The sequence below is a fragment of the Coenobita brevimanus genome, chromosome 101 (assembly GCF_032717465.1).
Source record: "Coenobita brevimanus isolate Jiangsu-jjx chromosome 101, ASM3271746v2, whole genome shotgun sequence".
NCBI classification, from domain to species: Eukaryota; Metazoa; Arthropoda; class Malacostraca; order Decapoda; family Coenobitidae; genus Coenobita; species Coenobita brevimanus.
Window position 1 is genome coordinate 799,597 of NC_137054.1, and position 18,299 is coordinate 817,895.

The 18,299-nt window shown below is 41.0% G+C and overlaps 1 protein-coding gene across 1 annotated transcript in view; it reads left to right on the forward strand.

Annotated features, from left to right (window-relative positions):
- The first annotated feature begins 416 nt into the window (after nucleotides 1–416).
- The window catches only part of LOC145414870 (kelch-like protein diablo), a 164,939-nt gene continuing 147,056 nt past the window's right edge, over nucleotides 417–18,299 (forward strand). The window contains exon 1 of the mRNA XM_080284290.1: nucleotides 417–426. The gene's annotated coding sequence lies outside the window, so the exon portion shown is untranslated. The remainder of the gene's footprint in view (nucleotides 427–18,299) is intronic.

The following is an 18,299-nucleotide window of genomic DNA, read 5'->3' on the forward strand; positions in this document are numbered from 1 at the left end:
TAATGATGGCATATCTATAGTACCATACATTTTTACCAGTACACTGATGGACATTCAGTACAGTACTGTATGGTAAAGTACTTGCAGTTTATCTGAAGTCTTTGTAAGTCTAGAATAATTTTATTTTACACTTTATGAAATAAGAGTTTTGAAATTTGTAACTTGATAACTGGCTATTTCATTACTCTACTGTTTATCTATACAGTGCAAGATGTGTACTGTAACATATGTTACATTCCTCAGGTAGATTTGTCCAGTTTGTAATAAAGTATGGGTTCTCATGTATGACTGAACTACAGTCGTGCTTTTCAAGCTCTTAACAGAGTATATGGTCTTAGTCTTACATCGAGCATCTCTGCTTTCAGTGTGTGGCCGCAGCTCCTCAAAGGCTCGCAACCCTGAGATATATACAATGCTGTACACTAAGTAAATGGCACCATATTTGTGTGTGTTGGCCACTGTGCACTCAGAGATGACTGCCAGACCCCACTTGTGTAACATACCATTCTTTGCTGCACAAATTCATTTTTGGCCCCCCCCCCTTTTCTTTTCTTTTTTTACATTATAGGATGATACCTATTACTGGTTTTTCACTTCCTTCTATAGCTACTATTTTATCTTAATTGTTTGATCACTCATGCAGTAGTAGTATTCTTGAGTACTGTACTGTATTGAATTGGCAACATTTTGTGTTTTATAATATAGTCATCAGGTATCTTATACTTCTACAGTCTGACAGTCATCATTGAAAGTGATGAGTTTGCCTGCATGGCTTTTATTGATGGAATTTTGTGTCTGTGAAAGCTGACTCATACAGTGATAAACAACACTGAAACCCAGACAGTTTTGTCTTATCCAGTGCATAATTTGTTTAATGATATTTTTATGATGCTGCATGACGACAGTTATAAACTACAGAAACATCCTGAATATCAGAACACAGATTATGAGGAACAGAGAATTGTGTAATAAAATTTTTTTTACTAGTCTGAATAATTTATGAATAAGTTATATATATATATATATATATATATATATATATATATATATTTATATATATTTTTATATATATACACACACACTACCCTCGCATCCAAAACGGTAACATTATCGCCTGAGGGTCCTGTCTAGGACGAAAAACGTCTTGTACCAATATAAGACCTTATGGAAAAAATTAATACTGTCACAAAGTCTTTGAAAAGTGCCCCTAAAAACATCAACCTAGACCTATTTTGGCACCAAAACAATTTCCTCACCTTGAAAGTGTGTGTTTCTGAGCTTGTTATCTCCAGCTTGGTAGCCTGAGGTAGATGGTGGCACTTCAGGGGGTTAGCAGACTGTATCCTGGGCATGGTTATGTAAGGAGGGGCAGTAGCCTAGGAGCAAACGCTGAGTGCCACACGTGGTAAGTGTGTCCACGATGCTCAGGTGAGGGAGACAAAAGCATACCTATTGCCCTGTCTGCTGATCATGTGACCAGATGCAAATATCTTACTGGACAACATCTCAACCACGTCACTCTACAGGACGTGGGAACTGTGTTGGACCGGGTGAGACCGTCATAGCTATATTCTCCTCGGATTTGGGCCGTTATGAACCGTTAGTTCCATATTGGATATATGCAACCGTATTACAATAATTTACTGGATTATTATTTATGGTCTTCGTCTTGGACGCAAAACGTCTTGGACAAACCCGTCTTGGATGCAAGGGTACTGTATATACATATATATATATATATACAGCATTTATATAAAATATACATATGTATATATATATATATATATATATATATATATATATATATATATATATATATAGTTTATATTTATTTATATATACACATACAGTATACAGTAAAATGTCACTATAACAGACTCCATGGGGCCCAGGCCATTCCAAAGAAAGCTGAAGTCCAATAAAAGTTACATCTGGACTTCCCCATGCTGACCCGGAGAGGGTGAAGGGAGGGGGGAGGTTACAAGCAGGGGTGGGGGAGGGAGGGAAGGGAGACAAGTGGGGGTGAGGGAGGGCAGGGGAAAGGGAAGGGCAGGGGATGGGAGGGAGACAAGCAGGAGTGGGGGAGGGTGGGGGGACTGGGAAGGAGACAAGAAAGCATAACTGCCCCCCACCCCATCTCACTCACTCACTCTCTCAGTCACTTATTTACTCTCTCTCTCTCTCTCTCACACACACACACACACACACACACACACACACACACACACACACACACACGAGCGAACAGCCAGAGCGAGCAGACGTCCCAGCCATCGCTGCGAACCTTAAGTAGTTTTCAGGAATTTAGTTTGTCCTGTCTCCTAAGGTCTTGTTTTAAATTTTAAATAATGAAAGTTAATAGACTACCAAAAATGTAAAGATTTATTGGCTAGAGTATACATGAATGTTTGTAGTATCTTTCGGTAACAGCTGTTTTGGTACTTTAACCAATATCAAACATGGCCGAAAATGTAAACATTGACGGACTCGAATTTCCAGGATTTGATAGAAATACCAATGTCATGGATGTGGTTAAAACATTGATTATGAGGATTAGTGAACTTGAAAAGAAAGTAGAGAATCTAGTGATAAAGGACGTGTCTGAAAATACAGAGTCTGAACCGGTCCAATGAGACAGCGAATGAGGAAATTAGAAGTTTGAAGCAGGAAAATGTCGAATTGGGGAGGAAACTAGAAGAGAGTACTAACAAAATGGAGAAGGTGAGTAGTGTACTAGAAGAGCAGAAGGCAAAATGGGCACATGTAGAAGAAGAACAGAAAGAAGTGGTCAGCTTAAGAGAAATCATCCAGGAAGAAAGGGAAATGAACAAGAAAAAAATGGAAGAAAATGTAGTGAAAATACTGAAGAAAAAAGAGAAAATAGTGAGAGAAACTGTAGAAAGGAACAGATGTGTGGTAATATTTGGAAACAGGGAAGAGGAAGAAATTAGGTTCGTGAGACTCGAGAGAGAGACGAACCTGGTGAGAGGAATATTAGGCAAGATTGACCCCGAAGGAGTCAAGCGGTTAAAAGACATTGAGGAAGTAAGGAGGATTGGGCATTATAAGAAAGGGGGAAACAAGACCAATGAGAGTCAAGTTTACATCAGAAGGTGTAGTAAATGATATACTTAAAGTGACCTGGAAATTAAGCAAAGAGGCTGGGATGGAAAATATTATAATAAGAAAAGATTTGAATGAAGAAGAAAGAGAAGTTTTAAAATCATTGAAGGAAGAAGTAAAGGAAAAAAAATGATAAGAGGACAGAGGAAGAATGTAATACAGTACTTTTTTTTGGAGAGTAATGGATATGAAAGTAAGGAAGTGGTATATAAGGAAATAGAAGTGAAGGAAACTAAGAGGGATGGCTGTGAAAGATCTGAAGTTGAGGAAGTGGTACTGATGGAGAGTAGGAGAGAAGAGGGTGTAAAAAACATCAAAAATAATTTGAAGGTGATATATACTAATGTTGATGGATTCATATCGACAAGGCTTGAAATTAACGATTTCTTGAGAGAACATGAACCTGATGTCATGTGCTTTGTAGAGACCAAATTAAGAGAAGATATTGATGTTCATTTGGGTGATGGTAAATACAAACTGTGGAGGAAAGATAGAAAAGAAAAAACAGGAGGAGGAATGATGATAGCAGTGAACAACATAAACATAGATACCATGGAAATGGGAGAAGGCAAGGCTGAAGTGATATATATGAAATTAGAAACTGGAGAGAATGTTAAGAGAGATATGGTGGTAGTGTATGTTCCTCCTAAGACGAGAGCATGGAAGGATGACGAATACCAGGAGATGTTGTCAGATATAGCTAGCTATTTACAAAAAATAATTGAGAAAAGCAATAATATAATTTTGGTGAGTGACTTTAATTGTAAAAAGGTGAACTGGGAGGAATGGTACTCGGGAGGCGGCGAAGATTCGTGGGGCACTATGTTATTAAATATAATAATGACTAATGTGATGACGCAATGGGTCAAAGAAGAGACACGGTTTCGAGGTGAGGACACACCAGCAAGGTTAGATTTACTGTTTACCAAAGAACCCGATGGAATAGAATCATTGAAATATCTCTGTCCTTTAGGAAAAAGTGATCACGAGGTCATTGAGTTCTAGATGTTAATAGGGAACGTCAAGCCAAGAGACGAGCTTCATAGACAGGGAAGATACAACTTTGGGAAAGCAAATTTTACATGATTAAGAAACTTTTTTGAAAATGCGGATTGGAGAAAATTCAGAAAAACAAGAGAGATACAGAGGAAGTGGGATATCTTTCTAGACCTCTATAATTTGGGAGTGGAAGAATTTGTACCTAGAGTAAGAGGGAAAGAAAACAGGAAAAAGGAGTGGTTTAATAGAAGGTGTATGATAGCCAAAAAAGAGAGAGATAAGGCGTGGAACAATTGGAGAAAGAGAGGTAACAACAGAACAAAGGAAGAATATAAAAGAACAAGAAATGATTACACAAGAATACATAGAGAAGAAGAAAGGAATTTTGAAAAAGGTATAATAGACAAATGCAAGGATGAACCCAAACTGTTTTATAGATTTGTTAATGGCAAACTGAAACAAAAGGAAGGAATCACCAAATTGAAAGTAGAAGGAGAGGTCTATAAGGATGCGGCAATGCAAGCAGAAATAATAAACAAACGTTTCCAGTCAGTTTTCACTAATGAAGAGGAGTTTGTGGAACGGGAGGGAGTGATTAGAAATGTGCCGATGATAAAAGATATAAAAGTGGAGGTACAGGAAGTGTATAAATTACTGGAAACTCAAGATGTAAGGAAAGCCCCAGGACCTGATGGAATTTCTAATTGAGTACTGGAGGAATGCAGAGAACAACTGGCGGATAAAATTCACAGTTTAATTGTGTGTTCTCTGGAAGAGGGGAAAGTGCCTCAAGAATGGAAGAGGGCAAATGTGGTACCAATTTATAAGGGAGGAAACAGGGAAGAACCCCTGAATTATAGACCAGTGTCTCTAACCAGCATGGTCGCAAAATTGTGCGAGAGAATCCTGAAAGACAGGTGGATAAAATATCTAGAAGAGATGAATATTTTGGCCGAATGTCAGTTTGGATTCAGAAGTGAAAGGTCATGTGTTTCTAACTTGTTGAGCTTTTACTCAAGAACGATTGATGTGGTACAGGAGAGAGATGGTTGGGCGGATTGTGTGTACTTAGACTTAGAGATTTTACTCAAGAACGATTGATGTGGTACAGGAGAGAGATGGTTGGGCGGATTGTGTGTACTTAGACTTAGAGAAGGGCTTTGATAAGGTACCTCATAAGAGACTAATGTGGAAACTAGCATATATAGGAGGACTGAAGGGGAAACTTCTGGAATGGATGAGAGACTTTGACAAATGAGGACAGTAATAAAGGATAGGATGTCTGGATGGAGGGAAGTAACAAGTGGAGTCCCTCAAGGCTCGGTGTTGGCGCCAGTATGTTCCTAATTTACGTAAATGATATGGTAGATGGAGTGAACAGTTATGCAAGACTGTTTGCTGATGATGTAAAGATCTTGAGGAAGATAGAGGTTGAGGAGGATTGTAAAATGCTGCAGAGGATTTGGATAGGATACTCGATTGGAGCCGGACGTGGGAAATGAAATTTAATGTAAAGAAATGTAAAATATTGGAAATGGGTAAAAGTACCAGGAGGCCATCACTGAATTATTTGTTGGGTAGTGAATTAATCACAAAAATGAGAGAAGAGAATGACTTGGGAATGCTGGTCCAAGATAGTTTGTCACCAGAAAAGCACATTAACAAGATAGTTGGAGAGACTTACAAACTCTTGACTAACATAAGAGTAGCATTTCATTATATGGATGAGGAGATGATGAAAAAATTGATAGTGGCCATGATCCTCCCCAGGTTAGAATATGCAGCGGCAGTGTGGTCCCCACATAAAAAGAAAGATATAAACAAGATTGAGAGAATACAAAGAACAGCAACCAAGATGGTCCCCAGTCTGGCAGACCTGTCATACAGAGAGGCTGGAAAAGCTGGATTTGCCTTCCTTAGAGGAAAGGAGAAAAAGGGGAGGCATGATTGCAGTGTTCAGGACCATGGTGGGAGTAGATAAAATTGACAAAGAAGATCTGTTTGTTTGGGATAAGAGAGCAACAAGAGGACACGGAATGAAATTGAAAAAGTCAAGCTGCTTGAAGGATATCAAGAAATATAGCTTTCCTTATGGAAGTATAGACTTATGGAATAGCCTGGACAAAGAGATCGTCCAGTCTAAAAACTTAAGTGAGTTTTAAGCTAAATTTGACTTATTGAGAAACAGTGACAGAAACCCACGAGCATAGCACATTCCGTGTATATCAGAATTAGGTACAGTATATTAGGTAAATACATAAATATTTGGAACGACGTAGACAAAGAGATGGTGCATGAGAAAAACATTCATGTGTGTAAAGGTAGGCTTGATAAATGTGGATATGGAGACGGGACAACATGAGCATTCCTCAATTCCTGTATACTACAAATAGGTAAAATACACACACACACACACACACACACACACACACACATATATGCCCTCCATCCCCCCCTCTTCTCCCCCCAACCCCAACCCCCATCCCTCCTACGTCCCCGCCATAGTCAGCAATTTTTATTTAGTTTTTAACGATTTACTCGAAAATTATTGGGCATATCAAAATTCTGAAAACACCACAAGAAAGCTCGTGAAATTCTGCATCTAGACATATGCTTTCCTCTTGTACATTTTGGGCAAACTTTTGGGCTAGCATGTTTGGAAGTTATTGGAAACCGTTTTTACACTTGAAGAAGTTTTTTCTCGTTCCATTTCTGTACTTTTAGTCATGAGGTTTGTATGTTTTTATTAGCTTATCGTATAGTGTTTACATCATCGAAGAGAATAGTGTAAATTTATACCAATATAACCAATCTCCAGTGGCAAACTTGGCCATGGAAATTGTTTTTCTTTGTGTAGAAGCCCTATAACCGGCTTGGAGAAGGATGGAGGGAGGACCAAGAGAGCTGTGTACACCACCACACCTACGTTCCAACCTGGTCATTTCTAACCTAGGAAGAGGGAAGCAGTTAGGAAATACATTCTTGTTACAACTTAATTTTTAACACTTTTCAAATACTGTACTGTACACTTTATTCACCTTATTATTTTGATCATACAAACTAAAGATGTTCTTTTTGTATATAGTGCATTAATCCCTCTGCTATCCGACGTAATTGAGCCAAAGGCACGTCCGGCAAGTGGGTCTGTCCGGATAGTGGGCCCCTGGCTGCTGGACTGGTATTTAAGGACCCTAACCCAGCCTAACTTTGAAAGCCACCTAAATAACTCCCTACTGGACATGCATAGCACCTATTGAGACCTTTTTAAGACCCTATTCACACCAATAATGGACATAAAGCATGAAATAAATGAAAAGGAACCAGAGAATGAGGAATCAGAAGTCTATCTATCTATCTATAGCCCGACGCCCTAATCCCGCAAAGGGTGGCTACAGACAAAACGCCTCCAAGTCGCTCTGTCACCCACAATTTGACTACCCTCCCCCCAACTCACCCCCCCCTCCCTCATATACCTCTCAACTCCATCCCTCCACCTCATCCTGGGTCTATCCCTCCCTCTCCCTCCCTCCATCTCACCTACATACACCCTCTTAGTCAGTCTTTCATTCTCCATTCTCTCCACATGTCCAAACCACCTCAGTGTATTTCTCCTAATCTTCTCAACCACATCCACCCCACAACGTTCCTTCACTTCTTCATTCGTCAACCTGTCCCTCCATGTCACTCCACATGCTCCTTTCAAGTAAGTCATTTCTACTGCTCTCACTCTTGACTTGTTCCCCTCTTGCAAGGTCCACGCCTTGCTTCCATACGTCAGGTAGGGATCACAATACTATCATGCAGTGACTTCTTAACTTCCATACTCACCTCCCTATTTCTCGTCACTGTTTTCAGTGAACCAACAACCTTCCTTCCCTGCTGTACCCTTTCACGCGCTTCATCCCCCAAAGTTCCATCCTTACTCATCACACTACCCAAGTACTTGAATGCATTCACATTCTCCATATCCTCACCATCCAACTCACTGTACATTCTGTGACTTCATTCCTCTCAAACACCATAACATTACTTTTGTTTACACTAACTCTCAGCTTCCTCCTCCTACACACTGTCCCAAATTCATTCACCAAACCTTGCAACTCTCATTCATCTCCACTCAACAATACTGTATCATCAGCAAACAGCAACACCGGAATCTTCCAAATCTCACCCTCATTCATTAGAGCCACCCCCACATCCACTGCCCTACCTTGCACCTCCTTCACAACCCCATCCATGTATACATTAAACAGCCATGGAGACATCACGAAACCCTGTTTCAGTCCCACATTGAGATCAAAGAACTCACTCAGCTCACCATCCACTCGCACCGTAGCCCTAGCTCCTTCATACATACTCTTCACAGCATTCAACAATTTCCCCTCCACCCCATATATTCTTGATACCTTCCACATACCTTGCCTATCTATTCTGTCATAAGCTTTCTCCAAGTCCATGAAGGCAGCATACACTTTCTTTCCCTTCTCTAGATACTTCTCCACTAAACATCTTAGAACAAATATCTGATCTACACACTCTTTTCCCTTCCTAAATCCCCCTTGTTCTTCTCCAACTAGCTCCTCTGCCATATGCCTAACCCTGTCAATGAGTATTCTACCATATATTTTACCAGTCACACTAAGAAGGCAAATACCCCTATGAATACCACATACTTCTCTCTCCCCTTTTCATTTGTATAAAAGAACAATTATACCTGATTTCCAGTCCTCTGGAACCCTTCCCTCTTCCCAAGCCAATCTGCACAACTTCCATATCCACTCCACAACAATCTCACCCCCATACCTCAGCATTTCACCACACACTCCATCAATTCCTGGGGCCTTTCCCATCTTGATCTTCTTCATTGCTTCCACTACTTCCGCCCTACTGATCTCTTCCTCCCTCCTCTCATCTCTTCTTCTCCCAGCCATTCCCCAACCACTTATACTCGCATTGCTTTCACTCTCTACATTCAACAAATCCTCAAAGTGCTCCTTCCATCTTCTCAATTTCTCTCTCTTCTCCACCAACAATTTATTATTCCTATCTTTCACTCCCCTACTATTTCCCCTTTCACACTGCCTTACTTTCTTTACCCCTTCCAAAACATATTTCTTACTCTCCCTCCATTTCACACTCAGATTCCTCCCAAACTCTTCATCCACTTTCTTCTTACTCTCCTTCACCAGTCTCTTCACCTCCCTTCTCCTGCTCACATATACCTCTCTCTTCTCTCTCTCATCTTCTCCCCTACCTCTACTCGCTAACCATTCACTATATGCCTTCTTCTTTTGCTCCACAGCTCGTTTCACCTCATGATATCATTCCACCATGCTGTTCCTTGCACACCCTTGCATCTCCTCCTCACTCCACAAACCACGTCACACGCTGCACCTATCTCTTCCGTGAATATCTTACATAGGTCTTCCACCTCTTCCATCTGCTCTAGCTCATACCTTCCCAATCTTTCTTCCACTATACTCTTATACTCTGCCATTCTCTCACTATCTTGCAAATTTTCCACTCTTCTCACAGGAGATGTTTCCTCCTGTCTTCCTCTTCATCTCAACCATTTTCTTTGCAGCTTTATCTTGGCCATCACTAAGTGATGGTCTGAGACTCCATTCCCCCACCCTCTCCACACTCTTGCATCCAACACTTGTCTTTTCATTCGCTCATCCACACACACGTAGTCTATCATTGCCTTTCGTTCAACAAGTTCACCATCCATCCTCCTCATTACTCTCCATGTATACCGGTGGATCATCTTATGACGAAAGTAGGTGTTGGCTATTGCCAACCCCTTTCAAGCACAGATGTCCACCAAAGCACTACCATTCCCATCTACTTCAGCTGGCACACCCCACTGACCAACCACTCCATCCACTCGTACATTCCCAACTTTGCCATTCATGTCTCCAATCAAAAGCACTCTCTCGCTTCTCTCAAAGTTGTCCATACATGCTTCTACTCTCGCCCAAAACTAATCTTTCACTCTTGCCACTCGGTCCTCTGTCGGAGCATACATACATACAGTCGCCCATGCTTGTATACCTACTTTCATCCTCACCCATACAATCCTTGCACCCACTGTTCCATACTCTCTTATATTCTCCTTCCACTTCTTGCTTATCATCAGACATACTCCCTCTCTTGCCCTCTTATTCTCATTAACTCCCGCACATATACCTAAACCATATTCCCGTTTTGTGGTAGGTGGTGGCAACCATCATCCACTCCCTTGATGTAGTGCTGCCTACTTCTTCCTTAGCCTTTATCATTCTTTTTCTGTGCCTGCCCATCTCTTTTCCTATTTCTCCCATCTTTCCTGTCACTTCTTATTGCTGTTCTTTCCTTTACAGGTGGCTTTTCATTGAGTGACAAGCCAAATGGTTTCCTGTAAGCCAGGAAACCATTTACAACGCTGGGTGGTAACCATATAACCAAACCATACGTGCTCCCTACGTGTCAACAAGTGGGTTGGTGGAGGGTCAGTGCCCCTCCCTGTAAAACAAATAACTCAGAGTCAAATGGCCACCCCTTACGGGATTATGGCATCTTGCAATAGATAGATAGATATTCCCATTCTTTCACCCTTTCACTTTTTCCATTTAGTTTCAGTCAATCCACATATATCTAGTTTTGCATCCTCAAGCACCTGAACAATCTCTCTCTCACTTCAGCATTCACTCCTCTCACATTCCATGTCCCCACCCTCAGAATGTCCTTTGTCTGTTCCTTAGTCGTCAACGTATGGTCCGCCCTGGTCCGAGGTGCTTTATTCGCTTGTTTAGTTAGTTCTTTTTTCGGGGTGCGGCACTAACCCACCACCAACCCTTTTAGTTCCCTCGTACGACAAGCAGGAATACTGAGGGAGTATTCTTGAAACCCCCCTAACCCCAGGGGGGTAGGGTACTTACACCACGTCTGTGGCCGCCTCCTCTTAGGCACTGGTAGTTGTGAAAATGCTCTTGAAGCACGTACAGTAATCCAGTGTTGTCTATCTATTGCCAGACGCCTCAATCCCGTTTGGGGTGGCCACAAACAAATCGCCTCCAAGTCGCCCTGTCCCCCGCCATTTCACTCCCCTGCTCCCAACTCACACCCCCCTCTCTCATATACCTCTCCACCCCATCTCTCCATCTCATCCTCGGCCTCCCCCTCCCTCTTTCCCCCTCCACCTCACTCACATACACTCTCTTCGTCAGTCTTTCACCCTCCATCCTCTCCACATGGCCAAACCACCTCAGTGTGTTCCTCATAACGCTTCCTACCACATCCACATCAACACCACAACGCTCCTTTATATCCTCATTCGTCAGCCTGTCTCTCCATGTGACTCCACAGGCTCCTCTTAAATAACTCATTTCCACGGCTCTCACTCTTGACTTGTGTCCTTCCAACAACGTCCAAGCTTCACTTCCGTACGTTAGAGTTGGTATCACAATACTGTCACGTAGTAACTTTTTCACTTCCATGCTCACTTCCCTGTTTCTTATCACTGCTTTCAAAGAACCAGCAACCTTTCTTCCCTGTTGTACCCTTTCAAGCACTTCACCCTCCAAACCTCCATCCTTACTCATCACACTACCCAAGTACTTAAACGTACTCACATTTTCCAATTCCACACCATCCAACCTCGCTGTACATTCACTGACTTCACCTCTCTCAAAGACCATCACTTTACTCTTCCCTACATTCACCTTTAGATTCCGTTTCTTACACACTCTCTCAAACTCATCCACCAAGTCATGCAGCTCCCCTTCGTCTTCACTCAACAACACGGTATCATCTGCAAACAACAGTACAGGGAGTTTCCAAACACTATCCTCTCTCACCAGGGCCACTCCAACATCCACTACCCTACCTTGTACCTCTTTTATTACCCCATCCATGTACAGATTGAACAACCATGGAGACATGACACATCACTGTTTCAACCCAACTTTCAAAGAGAAAAATTCACTTAGTTCACCATCCACACGCACTGCAGCCTTCGCACCATCGTACATACTCTTCACAACATTCAACAACTTCCCATCTATTCCATATATTCTTAACACTTTCCACAATCCATGTCTATCCACCCTGTCATATGCTTTCTCCAAATCCATGAAAGCCGCATACAACTTCTTTCCCTTCTCTAGAAACTTTTCCACTAAAGATCTGAGAATGAATATCTGATCTACACAACCTCTTCCCTTCCTAAAGCCTCCCTGTTCTTCTCCAACTAATTTCTCTGTTCTTTCTCTAACTCTGTCAATAAGTATCCTACCATACACTTTTCCTATTATACTAAGAAGACAAATGCCCCTATGATTACCACACACTCCTTTTTCCCCTTTTCCTTTGTACAAGGGAATAATTATACCTGACTTCTAATCCTCCGGGACTCTACCTTCCAGTGTTGTGCTACACGTAATTCTTTGCACTGTGAGTTATAATTATTTAACACTTCACATTCTGTTCATAATTGTGCCACACCATTTTCAACCGCCAGTTTCAACTGCGACTTTGCACTCCATACTTAATCCTTTGCACTCTAAATTCTAATTTCTTAACACTACACAACACTATAAATTCCTGTGTGGTATAGTGGCGAGGTATTGTAGTTTATTCACTGTTTATTCACAAAAATGAGCACGTGCAGCATCCATTGCGATAAAGATCCACCCTCAGCAATGGTTAGGCAGTAACTGGGGACAGGGGTGCCAGATCTGAGCTTGGCCACATTACCAAACTCCTCAATTTTCATTACCAAATTTAACTTTTCCTTACCAAATTCTTAAAGGAAGCATTTATTCTTCACTAATTACTGTATATGAGGCGTCTAGAGCCAAAGGGGCATCCCCACCAATATACTGGTTTTGAGTTATGTAGGGGAGACAACAGGCTTAACCCTCTTCTCAGTGACAGCACTGGTTGCCATACAAGATTCGGCCTTCTGGACAGTGGTAGAGGGGCTCAGTCACGTGGGTTTGTCCATCCTGCCGGGCGAACAGATCAGAGTAGGCAGGCATCTAAGCCACACAGCCCAAACCAATCACCATTCTCACTCTCTGCCACTCCCCCAGAGCAGCCAATCAGCAAGCGTGTGGCCCGCCCGGTGTGACGGTGAGGCTTCCCTCCCATGTTCACTGAGGTGTATAATTATTACGTATTGGATTTTTACCCCATTTATCGTGGATTATTGGTGACAAGATGAGCTGTTGTTATTGGGGTTGAAGGGGGGGTGACAAGATGAGTTCATCACATAGTTACAGTGAGGAGGTGGTGCCTATAACCTCTCGTAAGTGTCAGAAGTGTGTGGAGAAGTGGAAAAAGGTAGAAAAGAAGAGGAAAAGAGAGTGGTGAGGGGAGACAGCGGGAGGGGGCGTGGCACCGAGGAGGCAGAGTTGGATGTCGATCTCCTAGATGACGACCCCACCATTTAACCCCCCACTACCCCTTCTCAATTTACTTAAGCACTACACTACTTTTTTTTTTTAGTGTTATTATTTCAATCTATTATGGTAGAGGAAAAATAATAACTGCATTGATTTCAGTTTTAGTTGTCAAAAACGTGAAATTACAGTAATAATTATTCGTTTATTAATATTAAGTGAACTGGAATCTTCAGTTAATAAAGTTTTGTACATTAATACATTCGTTGATGTTTTTTCTGCTATGTTTTTAAATCCCTACAATATGTTATTAAGTCCACTTATAAATTGGGGGTTTGGTTTACTGCCTATTTTGTGGTTACGGTTATTATTGGTTTGTTTTTTTGGCTTTACATGTAGAGCATAGGTGCTGATGATCATTTTGATGTATAAAAAATTTGTTTATTGCCTTCTGGTTATGACGTTGCCATAAACACAACTTTAAAACATCATAACTCAAAATTACATTTTGGCGCCGATGCCCCTTTGGTTCTAGACGCCTCATATGTACAAATGGAAATAATCACTCTCCTTATAATCAGCAGCATGTTTATTTTTGCGGTATGTATGCTAGCAGATTAATCACAGAGAGCAGACAGTCCACCATCTCCATTCTCTATATCTTCATACATGTGAAAAATCTGTTTGGTAATGGATCATGCTATTTCACTACCAAATGAACTTTTCAATACCAAATTGGCTCACATTTTGTAATGAAAAATACCAATTGGCAACCCTGACTAGGGAGGGGGGAGGAAGGAAGGGGTGAAGGGGCTGTGGTGTAAACAGTTGTTCGGCGCCTTGCAGCAATTTCAAATTACGGGTGGGAAAAAATTTTGATTTTGGGGGGATTTTTTTCTTTTTTTGGCCATTTTTGGGTTCCGAAGGTCCAGGCCCACAATGTCTGGTGAGTGGGGAGTCCAGAAAGTGTGCGTCCAGATAGTACAGGGATTACTGCATTTCACTTACCACTCGTCACCTTCAGACTTTTCCTGATATATTAGAATTTAGTCCAGTCATCTCCTTGATTCCGATAAAAGTGAATTCCGGTATATTGAAGTCTGTTATATCGAGGTTTTACTGTAGAGACAGACAGACAGACAAGACAGACAGACAAGTGCCGTAATCCTTTAAGGAGTGGGTGTTTGAGTTAGTTGTTTTATAGGGAAGGGCTCTAACCCTCTTCAACCCACTTGTTGACATGTAAGGAATACATGCGTGTGTGTGTATTTACCTAATTGTGATATACAGGAAATGAGCTACGCTCGTTGGGTTCCGTCTCTGTTTCTCAATAAATCAAATTTAGCTTTAAACTCGGTTAAGTTTTTCGACCAGACGATCTCTTTGTCCAGGTTATTCCACAGGTCTATACATCTATTAGGAAAACTATATTTCTTGATATCCTTCAAGCAGCTTGGCTTCCTCAGTTTCATCCCGTGTCCTCTTGTTACTCTCTTATCCCATAAAAACAGATCTTCTTTGTCAGTTTTATCTACTCCCATCATGGTCCTGAACACTGCAATCATGTCGCCTCTCTTTCTCCTTTCTTCTAAGGAGGGGAAATCCAGCTTTTCCAGCCTCTCTCTGATCAACAGATCTGCCAGACTAGGGACCATCTTGGTTGCTGTTCTTTGTATTCTCTCAATCTTGTTTATATCTTTCTTTTTGTGCGGGGACCACACTACTGCTACATATTCCAACCTGGGGTGAATCATGGCCACTATCAATTTTTTCATCATCTCCTCATCCATATAATGAAAAGCTACTCTTATGTTAGTCAGAAGTTTATACGTCTCACTAACTGTCTTGTTAATGTGTTTTTCAGGTGACGAACTGTCCTGGACCAGCACACCCAAATCTTTCTCTTCTCTCACCTTTGTGATTGGTTCAATACCCATCAAATAATTCAATGATGGCCTCTTGGTGCTTTTACCCATTTCCAATATTTTACATTTCTTTGCATTGAATTTCATTTCCCACATCCGGCTCCATTCGTGTATCCTATCCAGATCCTCCTGCAGCATTTTGCAATCCTCCTCAACCTCTACCTTCCTCATGATCTTTGCATCATCAGCAAACAGACTTGCATAACTGTTCACTCCATCTACCATATCATTTACGTAAATCAGGAACATTACTGTCGCCAACACCGAGCCTTGGGGGACTCCACTTGTTACTTCCCTCCATCCAGACATCTTATCCTTTATTACTGTCCTCATTTGTTTGTCTGTCTCTCAAAAAGTCTCTCATCCATTCAAGGAGGTTCCCCTTCAATCCTCCTATATGGTCTAGTTTCCACATTAGTCTCTTATGGGGTACCTTGTCAAAGGCCTTCTCCAAATCTAAATACACACAATCCACCCAACCTTCTCTTTCCTGAAGCACGTCAATCGCTCTTGAGTAAAAACTCAAGAAGTTAGAAACACATAACCTACCACTTCTAAATCCAAACTGGCTATCAGCCAAAATATTAATCTCTTCCAGATATCTTATCCATCTATCTTTCAGAATTCTTTCACACAATTTTGAGACCATGCTGGTTAGAGACACTGGTCTATAATTCAGGGGTTCTTCCCTGTTTCCTCCCTTATAAATTGGTACCGCATTTGCCATCTTCCATTCTTGAGGCACTTTCCCCTCTTCCAGAGAAAACACAATTAAACTGAGAATCTTACCTGCCAGATGTTCTCTGCATTTTTTCAGTACCCAATTAGAGATTCCGTCTGGTCCTGGGGCTTTCCTTACGTCTTGAGTTTCTAGTAGCTTATACACTTCCTGTACTTCCACTTTTATATCTTTTATCACTACATTTCTAGTCACTGCCTCCACTTCCACAAACTCCTTTTCATTGGTGAAAACTGACTGGAAACATTTGTTCATTATTTCTGCTTGCATTGCTGCATCTTTATAGATCTCTCCTTCTACTTTCAGTTTGGTGATTCGTTCCTTTTGTTTCAGTTTGCCATTAACAAATCTATAAAACAGTTTGGGTTCGTCCTTACATTTGTCTATTATACCTTTCTCAAAATTCCTTTCTTCTTCTCTATGTATTCATGTGTATTCATTTCTAGTTCTTTTATATTCTTCCTTTGTTCTGTTGTTACCTCTCTTTCTCCAGTTGTTCCACGCCTTATCTCTCTCTTTTTTTGCTATCATACACCTTTTATTAAACCACCCTTTTTTCTTGTTTTCTTTCCCCTTTACTCTTGGCACAAATTTTTCCACTCCCGAATTATACAGATCTAGAAAAATATCCCACTTCCTCTGTATCTCTTTTGTTTCTCTGAATTTTCTCCAATCTGCATTTTCAAAAAAATTTCTCAATCGTGTAAAGTTTGCTTTCCCAAAGTTGTACCTTCCCTGCCTATAAAGCTCGTCTCTTGGCTCCACGTTCCCTGTTGTCATCTGGAACTCAATGACCACATGATCACTTTTTCCAATTGGACAGATATTTCAATGATTCTATTACATCGGGTTCTTTGGTAAACAGTAAGTCTAGTCTCGCTGGTGTGTCCTCACCTCGGAACCTTGTCTCTTCTTTGACCCATTGCATCACCACATTGTTCATTGCTATATTTAATAATATAGTGCCCCACGAATCCTCGCCGCCTCCTGAGTCCCATTCCTCCCAGTTCACCTCTTTACAATTGAAGTCACCCATTAAAATTATATTGTTGCTTTTCTCAATCAGTTTCTGTAAATAACCTGCCATGTCTGACAGCATTTCCTGGTATTCATCATCACTCCATGCTCTTGTCTTAGGGGGAACATACAATACTGCCATATCTCGCTGTTATTATCTCCAGTTTCTAATTTCATATTTATCACTTCGGTCCTGCCTTCTCCCATTTCCACTGTATCTACATTTATGTTGTTCTTCATTGGTATCATCACTCCTCCTTCTGTTTTTTCTTTTCTGTCTCTTCTCCACAGTTTGTATTTACCATCTCCCATATGAACATCAATATCTTCTCTTAACTTGGTCTCTACAAAGCACATAACGTCAGGCTCATGTATCCTCAAAAGATCGTTGATTTCTAACTTTGCCGATATTAAACCATCAACATTAGTATATGCCACCTTCCAATGATTTTTGATGTTTTTTATACCCTCTTTTTTCCTTCTCTCCGCCGGTACCACTTCCTTAAGTTCTGATCCCTGACTCTCCAATAAAACACTGTCTTCTCTTCCTCCGTTCTCTGTTCGTTTTTTATCTTTGCTTCCTTTACTAAGTCCTTTATTTTAGCTCTTTCTTCCTCATTTGCATGTCTCCTTATCCAAACATTTTTGTGCCCTTCCTTGTCTGATAGCTTCCATGTTCTACTGATAATTTCATTAACTGTTGCCTGGGACTTGAACCTTACCTTCAATGGCCTTGCCCCTCCTTCCTCGTACTTTCCCAACCTAAACACCTCTTCAATCTCTTCTTGAGCTTCGTTGTTTTCCTCCATGACTATTGATATTATTTCTTTAACCTTACTCAGTTCTTCTCTTTCTGGCCTTATTGTCATACGTTTTTCTTTAACTCCTGAAATTATTATACTGTACATTTTTTCTTATCTGCTGCATCTCTAACTAAAGATTCTCTACTTCTCAACACCCTAACCACTTCCCTCTCCACTTTTTCCTTGCTTTGTTGGTCTATAATCTCCCAAATTTACATTTCCCTCTTCCAGAATTTTCTTCCACCCCTTATGTTGCTCCTTGATTTCTTAATGTGTTCTTCCTGTATTCTTGATTTAGATTCATACTCAT